The sequence below is a fragment of the Ursus arctos genome, unplaced genomic scaffold (assembly GCF_023065955.2).
Source record: "Ursus arctos isolate Adak ecotype North America unplaced genomic scaffold, UrsArc2.0 scaffold_1, whole genome shotgun sequence".
NCBI lineage: Eukaryota > Metazoa > Chordata > Mammalia > Carnivora > Ursidae > Ursus > Ursus arctos.
The window spans coordinates 44,939,999-44,958,149 of record NW_026622763.1 but is presented as its reverse complement, the minus strand read 5'-3'; the positions used below and the strand labels follow the sequence as shown (position 1 = coordinate 44,958,149).

The window sequence follows — 18,151 nt, the reverse complement described above, 5'->3', positions numbered from 1 at the left end:
CGAATCCATATTCTACACATCTACTATTGGTATGTGTAATGGGGTGTGACAGTGATAACATATTGTTCTACGGTTTTGTTTATTTATTTGAGGGAGCCAGAGGGAGCCAGAGAGAGAGAGGGAGGGAGAAAGAGAGAGCACGAATGGGAGGAGGGGCAGAGGGAGAGGGAGAAGCAGACTTCCCGCTGAGCAGGGAGCCCAACGCAGGCTCAATCCCAGGACCCCGAGATCATGACCTGAGCCGAAGGCAGACACTTAAACGACTGAGCCACTGAGGTGCCCCGAGAGTGATAATATTTTATTTAACTCTGAAACATCTGTTTACTTTCCCAGATCACCAGTCATGGGTTATTATGAGTGGACTATTATGAACTATCATGATTATTAGGAGTGGCTACATCTTACATTTCGTCAGAAAAACTTAGCACTATTGAGTGACTGTGGCATCCTATGGAGAACTTCAATCTTCCGTCATAGAGTTAAGAGCTCCTGGTTTCACAGCCCCACAGGCCCTCTTTGAAAGGCTCTCTGTATATTTAAACTGGGGCAGAAAACCCGTCACCTCTGCATGACTAGGCAGAGTTTGAGAACCAGAAATCCTTGTGGCAGTCACATCAGTAAATGCTGTGGAATGAAAGCCACTTTAGTGGGTAATTCAGCTTGGTATCTTCGTGCATTCTTACATGTTCTTCCAGATCTCATTTTCTGCAGAAACAAATCTGGTCCTTCAAAAGGACACAGAATAGGAAGCATTGGTATTTTTTTTTATTTCAAATCTATCTTTAGAGACAAATTACAGCTTCTGATACTGCGGTTTAGTGAAGCTGCTGTCTGCGGGGCGTGTATGTTACTTCTGTAGTGGGTGTAAAAATACAATGACCCAGGGCGTGGAGAATCTAGCAGCTCGCTGCCTGCTAGCTTTGTGTGGGCTGCTGTAGATTGGTCCCCGGGGCCCAGGCAGGTAAGTGAGCAACATACAGTGGGGCTTCAGCAATTCGGTTTGGAGGTCGGGCTGCGGATTCCCTCCCCTAGGAATCTTTACTACTTCAGAGTGGGAGAGAGTCAACTCTTTGTGGCTTCCCTAAGGAATGTCTGATACTCCACAGACCGTTGGCGGGAAAGGGCGATGCCAAATCCTGCTTACTTCCCTGGTGCTGTTTGGATTGTTCCGTAGAAGTAGAAAAAGTCACGCACGGCATCAATGAAGGCAGGGTTCTCTACACAGAGAAGATGGCAAAGTCAGCAGGGGGTCACTCCAGGGACTTCTGCTTGCTGAGAAGCAGAGAACAGAATAAGGGCAATGCCTAAGGGAGGTCAATCTAACACCCAGTGGAGAGGTAGGCAATCAGGTCACTTTGCTAGAAGGCTCAAGGCTCGAATCATAGAAAGTTAGGGGAAACATTTAAGAAAACTCTAGATGTGGGCTCCCAGATTATAGATAAGAATTGGAATGACTGGTGAAGATCAAAGAGGTCGAGAGCAGTCTTACTTACACCCAAACTGAAGACCTTGGATTCAAAGCACTAGGTTTACCGCACTGTGAGATTGCGTACAATGAGGCAGATGATTTTCTGACGAGCGACAAGGCAGCAAGAGTGTGATGTGATGGTGAGGGTGTGGGTTTTGGTGTCAGACAGTGCTGGGTTTGAGTCCCACCTCGGCCACTTATTGGCTCTGTGACTTTTGGCAATTTATTTAACCTCTTTAAGACTCCTTTTTCTTATCTGTCAAAGGGATGTAAAAGCAGGGCAGGCTTTCTCAACTTTGGCATTGTTGAAACGCGGGACTGGATAATTCTTCGTTGTGGGGACTGTCCTGTGCTGAGGACTGTTTAGCAGTATTCTTGGCGTCTGCCCACTAGATGCTAATATCACACCCCCCTTCAAGCACTGACAACCAAAACCGACTCCAGTCATTGCAAAATGTCCCATGGGGTCAAAATAGTTCTGGTTGAGAACCACTGCAATAGTGTAATAGTGGGAATAATGAAGTTCTAGGTAAAGCACTTGGCTTTCGTATCTGGCATGTAATAATCACTCAATAGATATTAGATATTATTTTTACTCATTGATAAAGATGTGGGCAGTGTTTTTATTAGATACTAAATAATACCATTATTAGGGGATACTATTTACTCTCTCAGACCATGTGTGAATATTCTTAGTCCAGCGTTTCAACTGGACTTGCTGCCGTTGCTTTGAACAAGGGAAAGCAGGTTAAAAAAAAAAAAGCCATTTTTTTCTGTGTTCACATTCTTTGTTTATATACACTCTGCAGATACACTCACGGCTCACCTGGTAGAGGCTTTGCAAAACTGTAGCTGCATGATTAATTGATTAAACATTGCAGTGTTCATAGCATATTCTGAGGGAACAATTACAAGTTCCCCAATGTAATACACATCTCGATGTTGAGTAGCTGCCCACAATATTCTTATTTGGAAAGACACTTGTGACAGTTATATGTAGGTTTCTATTAAAAATGTGTTTATATTGTTTCTGAAGCATGGAATATTCACTTGTTTTGCTGACATAATCTAAAGAAGAAGGATGATATTCATTTCATCCTATCTCGTTTGGCTATTATTTGGTAGCATGTAAAACAATATAATCAGTCAAAATGAAATTCTAGCTTCTTCTTGAATTCAGTGATTAAAAACAAACCATACAGCAATGATCCATTGAGTCTTGGTTCCACATCAGACTCCCACCATTTTCTCAGCAAAAGCAAACTTCAGTTGGCTAATAAGAATAGGTATGACTAACCAAGGTAATTTCTTCCTGCATTAATCTTAAAGTCTTCAAAAGTCATCAAGGTTTTATTTCTTTGGCTCCAGATTGAATTGTTGAATTTTGCAGAAGGCATTACAAGTTACACAAGGGAGATTAAATTGAAACAAAAGACACAATTTCTGTTAAGACATTAAAGAGGGGTGGAGGAAAATCTAGAGAATATATATGTATATATGTGGTTTTTTTAAAGAAAATTTGGAACTAATAATGACCACCTTTCAACTTGCATTGAAAATATTTTAGTTCAGTTTTCTGATTTAATTTGTTTAGAGTGAAACTCATAGAATAACTTATGGAATAGTGATTTGACAGATACTTTAGGCAACACTTTAGACAAAGAGTATCTTAGAATTAGATTTTTGTAAACTATAGGAAACAAACTGAGGGTTGCTGGAGGCGAGGTGGGTGCGAGGATGAGGAAATTGGGTGATGAGCATTAAGGAGGGCACGTGATGTAATGAGCACTGGGTGTTATATGCAACTGATAAATTATTGAACATTCCATCTGAATAATGATGCGCTATATGTTGGCTAATCGAATTTAAACAAAATTTAAAAAAAGAAAACACACACACACACACAAAAGAATTAGATTTTTGTTTTCCAAATTGCAAAAGCAATGTGAAGAACCAAATCAAAACGAAATTGTTTTTATTTTCTTTTAAATCTGTGTTGCATGATCTTTGAGGCTATCTGTCAAACACCCTCCCTCAACTTTCTGGCTCTTGTTTCTACTACAACGTTATCAGCCTCAGATCTACATTCTCATGCTTTGCTGTGTTTTCTCTTTGGACAACCATCTTCTTCACTTCTCTGATGTTCTGAGTCAAAACCCATCCTTTCAATTGTCTTTTCTAGTTACACCTGGGTGCACTGATCATGCCTTTCTTCCACATCTCCTCATTACTTACGTGAATGATTTTTACTATATTATTTTGCACTGGTTTGTATATTGCTTAGCGATTTCGTGCTGGTTACCTGTGTCTCATATCTTTCCAAGTAGATTGTTATATCATGGAAAGCGTAGACTGTCTTTGACTTTTATCTTTTCTCAAACTTCCACCAATGTGTTTTGAATGTATAACAAGTATGTGTTGGATGAATTAATGAATACTGTCCTGAACTATTTACAAGTGAGTTTTTATGGAAGACCTCTTATTTAAGTGCCTAACATTATATGATGTATCTATTTAATAACCAATAACAACATCAAAAATACCACTTAATCAGAATGATGTACTGGTTTAATCTAGTCTAATTCTCATTTTACAGATGGAAAAACTGAATGGATAAAAGACTCAATTGGTATAAACTCAATGGTCAACCCAGAAGGATATTTCCACCCACAGCCCACAGTTTTCACCTCTTAGTGCCATTAGTTAAATATTGCCAGTGGAAAGATACACTGATCTGAGATAAATATAATGGGGGACTCCTGGGGGGCTCAGTCGGTTAAGCATCCAACTCTTGATTTCGACTCAGGTGATGATCTCAGGGTTCTGGGATGGAGCCCCGTGTGGAGCTCCGTACTCAGCAGGGGGTCTACTTGAGAATTTCTCTCCCTCTCCCTATACCCCTCCCCCATTCTTGTGCTCTCTCTCTGTCTTTCTCTCTCAAGTAAATAAATAAATCTTAAAAGAAATAAATATAATGGTGTCAGGTCACCTTGCCCTTTGCTAATGGGCACTATATAGCATGCTGGACTTAAGCTCATGCTTGAGAAGCATACAGGTTGTAGATCAAGGACTGGCTTTGCCACTCCTGAGCCCAAAGAACTCAGTTGAGTAAATTAAACTCCCAAGCTTGTTTATTCATCTGTAAAATGGGACTAATAGTTGTATTTACTTCAAAGTGCCAAACATATCTGATATAGATTGCATGGCATATAAAAAACTGTTAGTCATTTTTACCTATACTTATTTTAGGGCCATATAGTTTAAAAAGAATTTCCAATTATATTCATTTAATGTACTTTATAGATTTACATATGGATATCAATCCATATATTTTATAGTATACTTTTAGAAATGTATATCTTTCTATACAACTCTGTCAATATCTCCAGGAAAATTTCTCCTAATTATAGTTTTCCCTAAATTGACTTGAGAAAGAAATTCTGAGTTTTCAGTTTAGGTAATTTTGATGTTATAGGTACTTTTGTTTTCATTTTTACTTTTTTTTTTTTTAAAGATTTTATTTATTTATTTGACAGAGAGAGAGACAGCCAGCGAGAGAGGGAACACAGGTAGGGGGAGTGGGAGAGGAAGAAGCAGATTCCCAGCGGAGGAGCCTGATGTGGGGCTCGATCCCAGAACGCTGGGATCACGCCCTGAGCTGAAGGCAGCCGCTTAACGACTGCGCCACCCAGACGCCCCTTTGTTTTCATTTTTAGGAGAACCCTCATGATCTTCATTTTAAAAATAGCTGTCAACATTCTTAAATTACTTAACAGTTGTAGTCATATATCTCCTTGAAGAATTACCTTTTTCTTTCAAAAAGTGAAATGATGTAAAATAATACTGAAATAAATTGCTTATTTTAGCTTTCTGTAGCACAATATTTTATAGCTACTTCTTTTAAAACCATAGATTGAATACAAAATTCACGAGGACAAAACTGTACATTTCTTTTATGAATTTCATATCTTATCTGTTTTAATTTCAACCCACACCCCTTTTCTCAGATGATTGGAAAAAATAACTTTCTGGAAAATGTGTTACATACTATTAATTTTTTAAAGCATTTGCTATTATCTAAAATCAAGCTAGCACAAATGTCTTTTCTTGGTCACAAGCAGATTTGAAGTATGGCTGTACCAGGGCAAACTCCAAGTACCTACTCTACATAAATTGATCTCCCAAAGGAAAATGCATTATGCTTATAATTGAAGTTATCATTTCTAATACCACCATTAATGCTGATTGAATCTTGAATTTGTGTTGGGATCATTTATTTGAAGACACTATATCTCTTAAAAATTCATGTCAAGTACACCCTATAAAGGTTAATCTACAGTCTTGGAGCTATTTCTTAGGCTTTGGCAACCTAGAGAAGGTCAGATTGTGAATCTATGTAAAAATAAGAGCCTATTTTTTTTAACGGGTTGAGGGCGATATCTATTTAACAGAAAGATAGGGATTGGTAAATTAGATTAAGGTTTTAGTTTTTAAATATAAAGATTTGTAGATCTGTTCACAATAGCATTCTTTTTTAAATTCGTTTTATTTTGTTAAAATTAGAATTTTTATTTTAAAGCCATCTCTCCTACTGTACGTACGGTGAGTTCTGGGAATAAGTAAACTCCTCCAACCAGTCCATTTCTTTGTCTCTCTCATCCTGTTTTGTTCACCCCTTTTCCTAGATAGGTAGGTGCACCGTTACTATCTACCCAGTTGCTAAAGTTAGAAATTTCGGAGGAGAGTCTCTCTTGATGCCTCTTTTTCTCCCCCTTTGCCATATCCAGTCAATCTTCGAATGCTGTGTATGTCTTCTCAAAAATAACTACAGAAGATAAGGAAAGCATTGACATCTTTTTATTCTCCCTCTCATTGCTTTAGTACAAGTAACAGCTGCCTAACATTAGGCTGAACCATATGAAATTGCCGTTTTGTCAGACAAAAAAAAAAATCATCATATATTCATGATTCACGTATTTCAACCTAAATAATTTTCCTTTTTTTCCCTAACTCATTGGTTTCCACTGCAGTAGAGAAATCTTTCAAAAAACCAAATCTGATCATATATCACACTTGTTAATCCCCTTGAATGGTTTTCCATTGTCCCCATGATAATGCCCAAATTCTTTTCCACGGCCTACAATGTCCTGCATGAGCCAGTCTCTATTGATTTCTTTTGCATTATTTTTTGCAAATTTCCACCCCTTGCAATTTTGCTCATCTTATCTCTGGTCTTGTGTACATATCAGTTCTTCTACGTGGTCTGTCTTCATTGCCTCTTTAGTTGGCTGAGTCCAATTCATCGTTTTGATTTCAAAGTATCCACCAGTTTCTCTAACCCCTGGATCTGCGTTAGAAGCTTTCTGAGGTGTTTTTGTAGCACCCACCACACTATATTTAATTTTATATTTGTTTTTTCATCTCCTTTTCACAATAGCTCCAGGAAGGAGAGGGCCATATCTTTTGGTTGATACCTGGGTTTCTAGTGCTAATGCATTGCAGGCATTTAATACATTCCTGGGGGGCGCCTGGGGGGCTCAGTTGGCTAAGCATCTGCCTTCAGCTCAGGTCATGATTCCAGGGTCCTGGGATCGAGTCCAGCATCATGGTCCTTGCTCAGCGGGGAGTCTGCTTCTCCCTCTGCCTGCCACTCCCCCTGCTTGTGCTCACTCTCTCTCTCTGACAAATGAATGAATGAGCGAATGAATGAATGAATGAATAAATAAGTAAGTAAGTAAATAAATAAATAAATAAAACATTCTTGGGCAAGTTACTTATTCTCTCAAGTTAGCCTCAGTTAGCAGGTATCAAAGATGAGGGTACTTCCTAGGAAGGTGGTGGTGAGGACTACATGACAATACTTGTAGAAGAGAACTTTTTGGCAGGCTAGGCTTATTTTATTGTATTTCCCCTGCCCATTTACTTCCTTAGTATTTGTTTGTTTCCTTTCATTTGGGACCTTTATCTTCTCACTGGTAAAGGAGAGATTTGGTGCGGGACGTACAGAGGATAGAGAAAGACGGGAAATGAGATGGAGTCACATTTCCAATCCTCCTGCCAACTCACATCCCTGGGACTGGGGTTAGGCAACTATATTGAGAGAAGCGGAAATGGTGGGACTCCTCCAGGCTGTATTGTTTTAGGTAACAAAGTGGGCACAGAGTTTGGAAGGACACCCTTTCGCCCTCTTGCACGGATCCCGTTACTTTGTGACTCTCAGAGGATTGGGACCTTGAGTTTGCCAGGCTCGGGTTATAGGGATTTATTGGGAGACGGCACCTGGCAGTAAGGAAGGCAGCATTTATGTCATGGGAATAGAGAACAGTAAGCGTAACATGCCAGCCTTTGCAGAGACTGGAACTAGATTCAAGGATCTCTAAGGAACCTTTGTTTTATGGATCTTCACTTTTGTGCTCTTCTACTAATGGCACTCTCAAGCCATTCCAGGGTTGTTCTTGTTTTCTCTTCTCCCTTCTCCCCTTGCTGCTAGCTGTTTTACTTATCCTCTATTCTGAGTGTCCTTTTGTCAAAGATTCTGTCTATTCAAAACATCTATTCATAGCTGAAATTATCTTTATTATACCTTGGATGATAAGACTACATAGGAAACCTGCTCATTATTTGACTTCAAATTTAATTTCTGATCCAGTGCCTCTGTAAGCATTACTGTGTTTACTCTTCGGTTAATTTGTTCAACAGATATTTAGTGAGCCTCTCCTGCATTTTAGGCACTCTTCTTGCTACACGTAATAATGCCTAGATACTGTACGTATAAATGTCCTTGCCCTCAAGATACTTATATTCTAGCAACATTCAAACAATTGCAATTTAATATTGAAAATGGAAAAGAGACTGAGGCTGGGGCAGATTTCCAGCAGTTACCAGTGAGATACTATATTGCAAGCGATTAGCAAAATAAGGGATGTGGACATTGAGGTCTTGTTTTCAAGGCTCCTTGAGGCAGCTCCATGCTTTCATTCTGTCCATTCAGCGCTCAGAGCCTTCTCTTTTGTCTTACCTCTAAGTACATGATACATACCTTGTACATTTTCTCCCATCAGACTGCCCCCTCCTGTGTCCCACTGTCATGTCGAACCCTGCCTTCTGGGCCATGGGCAGTTCACTACAAAGTTAATGTGAGGGTTGGAGAGTGCTCACGAACTCATGCGTATCCTGTGCAGGGACTGTGTTGGAATTTCAGCACGGAGTTTCTGTCATCTTCATCCCCCCTACAAACTACCTCAAGATAATTTCAAACCTTCCCCCCACCCCAGGCTAGTGGGAAAGCCACGGGCAGACGACAAACTTTTAATTGCATGCCAGGTCTCACCATCGATATGACCAGTTGGTGAATATGCTCTGAAAACCCCAAAAGAGAAACAAGTCAGAATCATTTCTGTTTTTATGCCAACTGTTGCACCTGTCCTTCCTTCTTTGAAAAAAAAAAAAAAAGCATTGTGAATCTAAAATATTATGGGATTATTTCCGCATTATGCTCATTCAAAACTTCTATAGGTCTCTCTTGTGTTTGACATTGTGAAGAAGGAATCTCAGCTAAGATCTTTAAATGGGGTGGGATCAGCGAACAGCCGTTGAAGTACAGAGATGTAACCCAGTTGCAGCACTACAATACTTACCATCAGGCCGGTACCGTCATTCCCTTTGGCATTATTTTGCCAAAAATGTCAGTGCACGTATTGCCTTGAACCCCAGGTTTCACCACACTGAGAGTTATTGGCTGCTTTGAGGGCAGAGTCGCTTTCCGAAGCAATAGCCGCCTTAGATCTTAGTGTTTCCCAGCTGTCATTCTCCTGTCATACCCTCTCTAAAAGGGTTTGGGGTTCTCCTTTCATTACATATGCATAGCTTCCATTAGTGTTAATCACATGCTCCATTTTAGAGCTGTTTTGGCCCCTCCGGTTAAATGGGCGTTTAAGCAGTTTTTAATGCATTATATGTACTTATTTTTTAAACGAGTATTATATGCCCAATTGACTGGAATGAATACAAAGTCCATCAGGTGAATACAGATTTATAATTGTTTTTAAAGCATGTATTATTTACTCGACCAACCATGACAGCCCTTTTGGAGTCATTCCAGCTGAGAAAGGAAATACATGTATATGTCAATACCAAATAAACCTTCATGAAATCTTTCAGTACGGTTCCCTCAGTTGGGCTTAAAGCTTCTCTGGCTAGTCATTTTTCTCCCCGTTTCCCTCTCTCTCTTTACAAACAAATGCTCAGCATACTGCTCACTATTTTTAGCTTGCATCACCATCATCTGTGAACTAGAGGAAAGTTACACAAAGCCCCATTCAATTCAAATGAAGTCAACATATTCAACAAGATACGTAGTGTCTGCGTGACATTAGACCTTGATACTGAAAAAGACAAGATATGCTCAGTTCTCAAGTCACATATAACTGACCTACATACAGAGTAGTATTTAATAAATTATTTAATTTTACAAATTATCCAATCCATCTAAAAATTACTATGACTAGCAAATTGAAAAGAAATTAAATATCTTCCTTGTTCTCTTCTCAGACATACAATTAAACATGACTCTGCTCTGCTGTCATAGCATTCAGCAAGTTTCATATCTTTTCTTCCTTGCCTGGGTTACTAAGATTATTCCAAAATTGTTTTCCAAACCTTTAATATATATATATTTTTGCAGTATCTTCACTTTTACTATAATAATCAATTGACTGTATAATAAGACATTGGAACTTATTTTTATTAGCTCTTAAAATTTAAGCAGATACATCATACAGTTTTAAGCAATGTTTTCAGCCCCTATGCCAAACGAAAGATGGCTTTTCTAGACCCTAATGTAAACCATGAACTATGACGGGTAGAATTGAAATCCATGTTAGCTGTGGGAAGAAAATGCATTGCTCATTTCCAGAAAAGTGCAGCACATAGAACTCCAATTTCTGACAATGAAATTTAAGAGTTTTGAAATTTCAAAAGTACTTAGGAAGAACCTGACATTCTTTGCAGTTCAAAAATGAATGCATGAGAAAGACTGCATTCACTGAAGGAACGGAAGAGTAATCCTTTCTATAGTGTCTGTACATGAAGACTGTTCTTGGAGGGAGTGCTATGGCCTCTGTTGGCAGAAACAGGCCATGCTTGCGATTCTCCCCCAGACTTGAGGCTGGTCTGAGACTGGCTAGTAGAGTCATCCCAGGAAGCAGGACTCAGCTCAGGTGTGTGTGGCTAACTGCTGCTGCTGTCCAGTGGTTTCTAAGGGGACAATTTGCTGATGGTTCATTAGAATACCCTTGGGTGTTCTTGGGTGGCCGTCACAGAGGGCAACTTAGTTAATGACAGTGTGGTTCAGAAACGAGACAGCCATGGGTGGAATGTGGTCTCTTAGTTGAGACAAAAACATAAACTCACCTTCATAAAATGTGTCCTTGGAGAATTATAATGAAGTGAGGTGACTTTACATCTTAAAAAATCCGTGTTGAAATTCTCAGTAATGGATTGTCAGCCCAGCAACCATATTTATATATCTGTATTCCTTAATTGTAAGATCGATCCTGTTCCGTGTCTGATAGCAGAGGCTGTTTAACTTAATATTATTACATAGTTTGTACCACTCATTTTCTTTTGGGTTTTCCTCCTATTTAGCTTTCTTATTCAACCTGTCCATTCTTCCTTTTTTTTCCCTTTTCTTTCTTTCCTTTTTTCTTTTTTTTCCCCCTATTCTCCAATTCCACAAATGCTCATTGCAAATTTGCTGCATGAATTTGGCTTTGAATGAAGTAAGGTTCAAATTTTCTATGATGATGTTCATTGGGGTTCACTGGTGACTTGGATTTTTTAAATTTGTTTATATGGATATTTCTATACTGGTCAACCGTTAGCAGTAGCGAGGGTCTTTCTTAAATTGAAGAAAGACCTTTCCCTGCAAGAATCAAAACGATTCTATTAAAAATTATTTAAAAAGTTCACCAATGCCCTTTTGTATATTTTGGTTAAATATGTGCATTTTCAAGAATATAAAATATGTAGTTGATAAATTCTATACAATAAAAGTATTATATACAGAAGTAACAGCTTGACCTCAAGTTGGGTAGTATTATCATTATCATTGTAATACCTAACTAACTAAAAATATAATTTACAAAAGAATAAAATAAAACCTCACGTGATATTGTAAAAGGATTGTAGAAAATATCTGCATTTCCTCCCCACCTTTAAAAAAAAGCCTTTTAAAATTGTTCATAATTTAAGAGAAATAACTCTAGGGAAGAGAAATCTTTGTTTCTCCCATTGTTGGCATATTTTCTTTACTATTTTATAAGCAACCGACTTTCATCTCTATGTCCTTGTTCCAAAGTGCAAAGTCTTTTGTGAATGGGCCACATTCCCTTACACATCTGGGTCCGTGCAGCATTATCACATAGATTAACTGACCTGGATCGTTAATTGTTACACTTGAAGAACTCTATAAATTTGAGCAGAGAAGTGAGTAGTAATGTGACATTGACCATAGAAATTGGCATTTTCTTTTTTGTTGTTGTTTGTTTTTTAAAATTGTTTTTATCCCCTTGTTATTTCCCACTTGAAAGCAATATTATTGAAATGTTTTATTAAAATAGACGACTTCCGCATTTAGTAATCTCTCAAAATGCCCAAGCATTTCCTTAGTTGGAATAAACTCTAGATTTTTACTGAATCCTTATTAGTAAGACAATAAAGTGATAGCCCAAGTGGAAATAGTTCAGTAAAAAAAGCGCCAACATCAAGGTGCTGTTGCTATTGTATCTCAGAAGAAGAATGAGATGAAATTGTGATTTTTTGTTTATTGATATTAATACTTCCAGCTTCTCTTCCCTATGTTATGCAGATGGTAGCTTCAATGAGAGCTTTGCTGGCAACAGAACAAAACAAAACAAATAAAACCTAACCAACCAAAAGTATATTTCACAAAAGAACAAAATAAACCTGCATGGTATATGACTGTAAAGAAAAATATTTCCCCTGCATTTTCTCACCACTTTTGTTTTAAAGCCAGGTGTTAAAGTATGCATATTTCTATGTTGTTTTTTAACACACGTATCTTTTGAATGTCTTACTCTATTCTTAAACATTTCTAAATGTTTGTTAAAATATTAAAAGCCTACTGAGCTAATTCCAACACAAAGAAATTAGTTTGGTGTGGCAGATATGTCCTCAAAAAGTCATTTCTCTGAGAAATAAGAAAACACATTCAGGTTTTCAGAGAAGAGCAATAGCAGATGAATTTTAAGGAGTTCAAGTATTCTTTCTCTCTCTTTCAAAACCCCTGAAATCGACTCTGCGGCTGAGCTGATCTCATGTTAGAAAGCTGTCCTAAATACACACTGACAGAGGGACCGTGTGAATGGCCGCAGAGCTGTCTGCTCCCACACACATGGCACCACGCACACTCGCAAGTTCTGATTTAAGAAGACTGTGTAGAGTCCTTAAACTTATTTCTAAAATACAGTCTGGCTAAGATGAATTTTAAAATACAGGTGCCTATATACGTGTGTATATATCAGGCTGTTACCTGATATTTAGGTGAACGTGGATTAGAAAATGATAGCATCACATTAGCATCTTTCTGGGTTAAATAAACATCCTGGCACATATGATGATTGATCCAGGAAAAAGTCGAAAAAGAGAGTAGATGCGCTTTCAGCTGGTTCGTGTGTTTTGAACGGAGCTTTCTCAGTTTCCTTGCGTGGTACAACAAAGCACTGAGAAGAATCTACAGTGATAGAAAGAAATAGAATTCCTATATGTCTTTATTGAATGTGACACAATATAATCAAAGAATGCACATAATTAAGTACTCGAGCTCAAAGCATCTTTGAAGCAGGAATTCTGCTGATTTTTTATTTTATGTGATTGCTTACAGATTAGTTCTCTATTTGCTCCTAAAGAATATACTTAAACACTCAATCAATGAATAACCTACAGCAGTTTGTTGTAGATTCAATAATGGGGAATGGTGCATTGTACCAGGATAGTCAGATATACCCATAGGGAGTGTCAGTGGTCAAAATCCTTCCATTGCCAGAAGGTAGTCTGAAAATGGTCTGGAAATTCAATACAGCATTGACCCTACATTGTATACATGATCCACAGTCAGTTTCTCAAGCATACTTGAAGTTTTAAAGAGAACCATTAAAAAAAAAAAAAAGGCTGAAATTAAAAAAACTCTTAAAATGAGTTTTTTTGTGAAACAGTTAAATTTAAATGTATTAGTTCAAATGAGCTAAGTAGGAAATCTAATCATTTTCATTTTAGGCTATATGTGTCTAAAATTATTCTATTTAAAAATCATTTAATAAAATATTTAAAAAATCTAAAAATAACCTAAAATTTTAAAGTTATGTACTAGTATGCCTATTTGCATGAGTCCTGTTAAATGCTCTTCTATTTCACCCTTCTAAAATTTCCTGATCTTCAAACAGCAAACAGTCATACATAAACACACACCTTGTGATGTCTGTCTGATTTCTTTATTAAGTCATTTTTTCCTTTATTTTATCAGTGGATTAACAACAAGCGGCAAGATTTCTAAGTAAACAGACTGGAGTCTTTTACCAAATATACGGATGTGTTTGTTTTTCCCTACATTCTGAGAATTGCCAATATATGTTTGTTCATTAAAACACATATCAACTTTGCATTCTCTAATTATTAGGTGCTTTCATTTGTGTAGTTATCCCGAATTGCTTCAAGATGGCACCTTTGTTATTCTGAAATCAGAATAAGATTGGGAACTAAGATTCCTACCAATAGAAAAAGATAATAACTTATTTTGGCACATGCTTACTTTGGGAATATAGAAATTTGTCTTTCTCACTGATTTCCTTCTCAGAGTGTTAATAAACTAAGAATGTATGCTCTTGTGTTACATACATCCTAACACCCATTTTGTAAGTTTTTGACTTCTCATTTTCAAAATTAGAATAGCTTTATTTGTATTTTAAGAACTGCAAGTATACTTACATGTGTAAGGGTAAATATACATATATGTAAATGATGTCTGTGTACACATAGACACATGCATCAACATGCACTTTCAGTATTTCACGTGGGGTTAGTAAATGTAGAAATAAGACATCAATTCCATGTGCTGTAGAAGCTGGTACTAAAATCTTAGGTTGACATTTATGGCTATTTGGTCAAATGACATGAACAGTCACAGAATCATCCTGTGATGTTGCTGGGAATACAATTCTTTGGCAAACTTTAAACAGCATCTTATTGATTTTGATCATGCAGATTGTACATGTCAGATTTCAGTAGTGCTTTGATGACGGTAACAATAATTCAAATGTTAATTTTTTTCCCACACTGACAGGTTTACTTTTTTCAGCCTATATGCTACTTTTTAAGGAACTTGTATTAAACCTTATGGCTCATCAGTTAGTACCAATTCTGTTTAAGAAAAGTGCTATTTCTCTAATTACTGGTGAAGAAATAGTATTATAATACAAGCTGATTATTACACACACTGAAGTAAGAGTTAACTTGAATGATTCATTGGTTTTTCTATTTAACTTCCTTCTGTTTTAAGATAAAGACTGTACTGGTCTATACAATGATTGACCTGATCTTAATCTGTTTATGAAAGATGTGAACACTGGCGGTAACAATATGCAGAGTTCCCAGAATTGGGCTGGGCGCATAGTTCGCTGTGTAACAAATGCTAGCTCTCTGTATTCTGTTCTGTATTCTGTATTCATCACAAGAATTCTAATGTTTTGTGCCTTTTGTGAGAGAAGACTATATTTTCTAATTTGGGCAAATCAGCTGGGAAATTATAGTGTACCTTGAAAATAACACAGGCTATAGAACAAAATTTGCATAAGGACTGAGCTCAAGAGGGTTAAGAACTGAACGTACCAGGAGGAACTTCACTCTCACACTGACTCATGATCATAACCTAATAGAAATGATCCTGAAGCTGGTTTTCTAGTTTGAAACTATAGGCTGTAAGAGGACAGGGCTGGGAATTTGTCTTTTGGCCCTTGTTTATTCAGCTGCAGGCATACAGTAGGTGCTCAGTAAATATTGTTTACAAGCATGAGCAAAAAGCTACAATTTTTCTTTCTTCCCATCTTTATAAAGGCATGTAGATTAATTAAAATTGATTTAATGATCTTGTGATGTTTAAAAAATAATCAGGACATTCTACTTCAACACTGGTTTATTCTTCCAATTACTATTTTTCCTGAGATTGAAGCTAAAGCAGTTCCATCCGGATCATAATTCAGCCTCCTTATACTGAGGGATCTCTAATTTTCATTTCTTATTTTCAACTCACCCTGCTAAATGGTATTATACCTAGCACAATAACCCGACCTCAACTGAGGGATTTATAAGAGCTTAATGATCTTAGTTTACAGATCATCATTTTTGAAGTAGCTCTTTTTGGTAGCTCAGACCTTTACCATTATGTTTGTGGGTGGGACCTTCAAAACGGCTTTTCTCATACCTAGAAATTAGTGCATGCTGTCCTTTCACCGATGCAAATATTTACTAAGGAGAGAGAGGAAGAAAATAATCTTTCACCCTTTTTTTCCCTTCTCTGAAACCTAAAAGCATTTTGTTTTCTAGAGCTCTATAAAAGTTCAGCACATAAAAGGTTAGGAGCCTGACTTTTTTCTGTCGTGTATATCTTTGAAAAATTGGTTTATGAAGAGTCATACATCATGTAGCCAGACATATGGGAATAGTTAAAGATTAAGGTAAATAGACAAATTGAACTGCTTTAAATCATTTTCCTGGTTTCAGTTTTATGAAAGAGCTTATGAACAAAAGCTGACGTTAAGCAATCACAATAGGCTCTTCTATATGTTTTAGACAGTGGTAAAGACTTTAGTGTCAAAGAGTGTTGCATCACGGATAGTTACATCAATTTGATTGGTGTCCGGATTTCAAAAATGTTACCTTGTCAAACCATAACCTTTTCCAAGTTTTTCATTTGTCATTGTTTTGTAGATTATATCATTTATTTTACATTACCTGTATCAGAAAGCATGGATCATGGATTATAAGATTTTTTTTATTATATATTGGTTGTTTTTGTTTTTTAAATAAAATTAATACTGTAGGCATTTGTGTTCAAAAGGGGCTAATCAAATATTTTGGAAGGAAGTTTGATTTCATGTAACAAACATTACTGTAACTCTGCCTAAGGAGACCTTTGATTCCTTTTTACTAAAAAAAAAAAAAAAGAAAGAAAGAAAGAAAAGATATTTTCAGAACCATTAGGATAACATTTCTAATAAATTGAATAAATATACTGAACTTTTCCAGGGTACCTAATACACTAATATCCTGTGGAGCGAACCTGGCTGTTGGGCTTTAAGGTAGGTCCCAGGAATTTGCCCAGTGGCATGGTGACAAGCCCCTACTCTTATGAAAAGTGTTATGGGATCTTTAATGTCCACGCAGGAGAGTAAAGATTTAAGATTTTGTGGTCTCATTTGAAAGACCCCTACATAGTAAACTGCATGGAACTCAATTTATCTACCTCAGAAAGGAGAGCAGGCTTTGTAGCCCCTGTACCTATAAATCTAAGAAATGCTGTGAGTATATGCCTTCATATTCATGCAGACCAATCCCCTTCTTAAAAAATAATAAAAATAACAAGGTCTATGATCAGCAGATTGATATAGATAAAAATCTATTAACTTTTCATCATTATCACAGCTCTCGTATCAAAGCGCAGACGTTCATGGGGCTAGCTCACCTCCCCTGGTAGCCGTGCAAAGAGATAGATGAAGATCTTTTACATACTTTGTTCGTTTGCCTTTTATAGTGTATGTGCTCGACTTAGGAGCTGCTGATGGTAAAATGTAATTTAAGAAGACTACAAATATTTGCACAGGTATGTGAGCCCAGTTTATAAGACCTCCTGCTAACAAGGTTTCTCATATTCTGAGTAATGTGAATGATAGGGAAAAGAGGAACTTCTAGAAAATGTTGACCAACTTTATTGCAGAGCTTGATGTGACCCTAGGTGGTAACACGTATGTTTGTGCCCAGCCTGGAGACTGGTGTATATTAGGTATGGCATAAATGTTACGTTTCTTTTCTTTTGAAATATTCTAATTGTCCCTGGAAGTATGAATAAGAAATAATCTTGTCAAATTTGCTGAAGTACCTCAGGATGGAAACGTATGAACTGTTTCTTAATAAGAAATTTGGATACAAAGGAGAAAAACACCATCATGCAAATTCTGATTAAATTTTAGCATGTTTGTGTTTAGTAATCTTTCTGGAATTGAGTGCTTCCAGCAATTTTGTCCTCAGTCTCTCCTTATCCTATCTCCAAGCACACACACACACACACACACACGCACACACAGTTTTGATTCACTTAAAAAATGAGATACTCGTGTGTTGGTTTTTTCAGGTCAAGTTAGCTAAGTGACTTGTCTATAAGAATATAGTTTATGCCTGCATAAAATATTTAGTATAAATTCATGAATTCTAAATCCTTCTCTATACATTTAGCTTATCAACCCAGAAAGATATATCCATTATTTAAAATTGAATACACATGTCTTCCCTGTATCTGCTCTTCATGATCATGAAATTCTATTTCAAAATAGAAACCGCTGTTTTGCAGATATTCTTTCATCTTTCCAGCAATCCAATGTACTCTTAACTATAATG

General features: G+C 37.1%; 1 non-coding gene across 1 annotated transcript; it reads right to left on the bottom strand.

Annotated features, from left to right (window-relative positions):
- Positions 1–399: 399 nt before the first annotated feature.
- Positions 400–528, bottom strand: LOC113250921 (small nucleolar RNA SNORA25). The gene has a single exon (XR_003314253.1). It is a non-coding gene; the product is annotated as a small nucleolar RNA SNORA25 (small nucleolar RNA).
- Between the last annotated feature and the right edge of the window lie 17,623 nt (positions 529–18,151).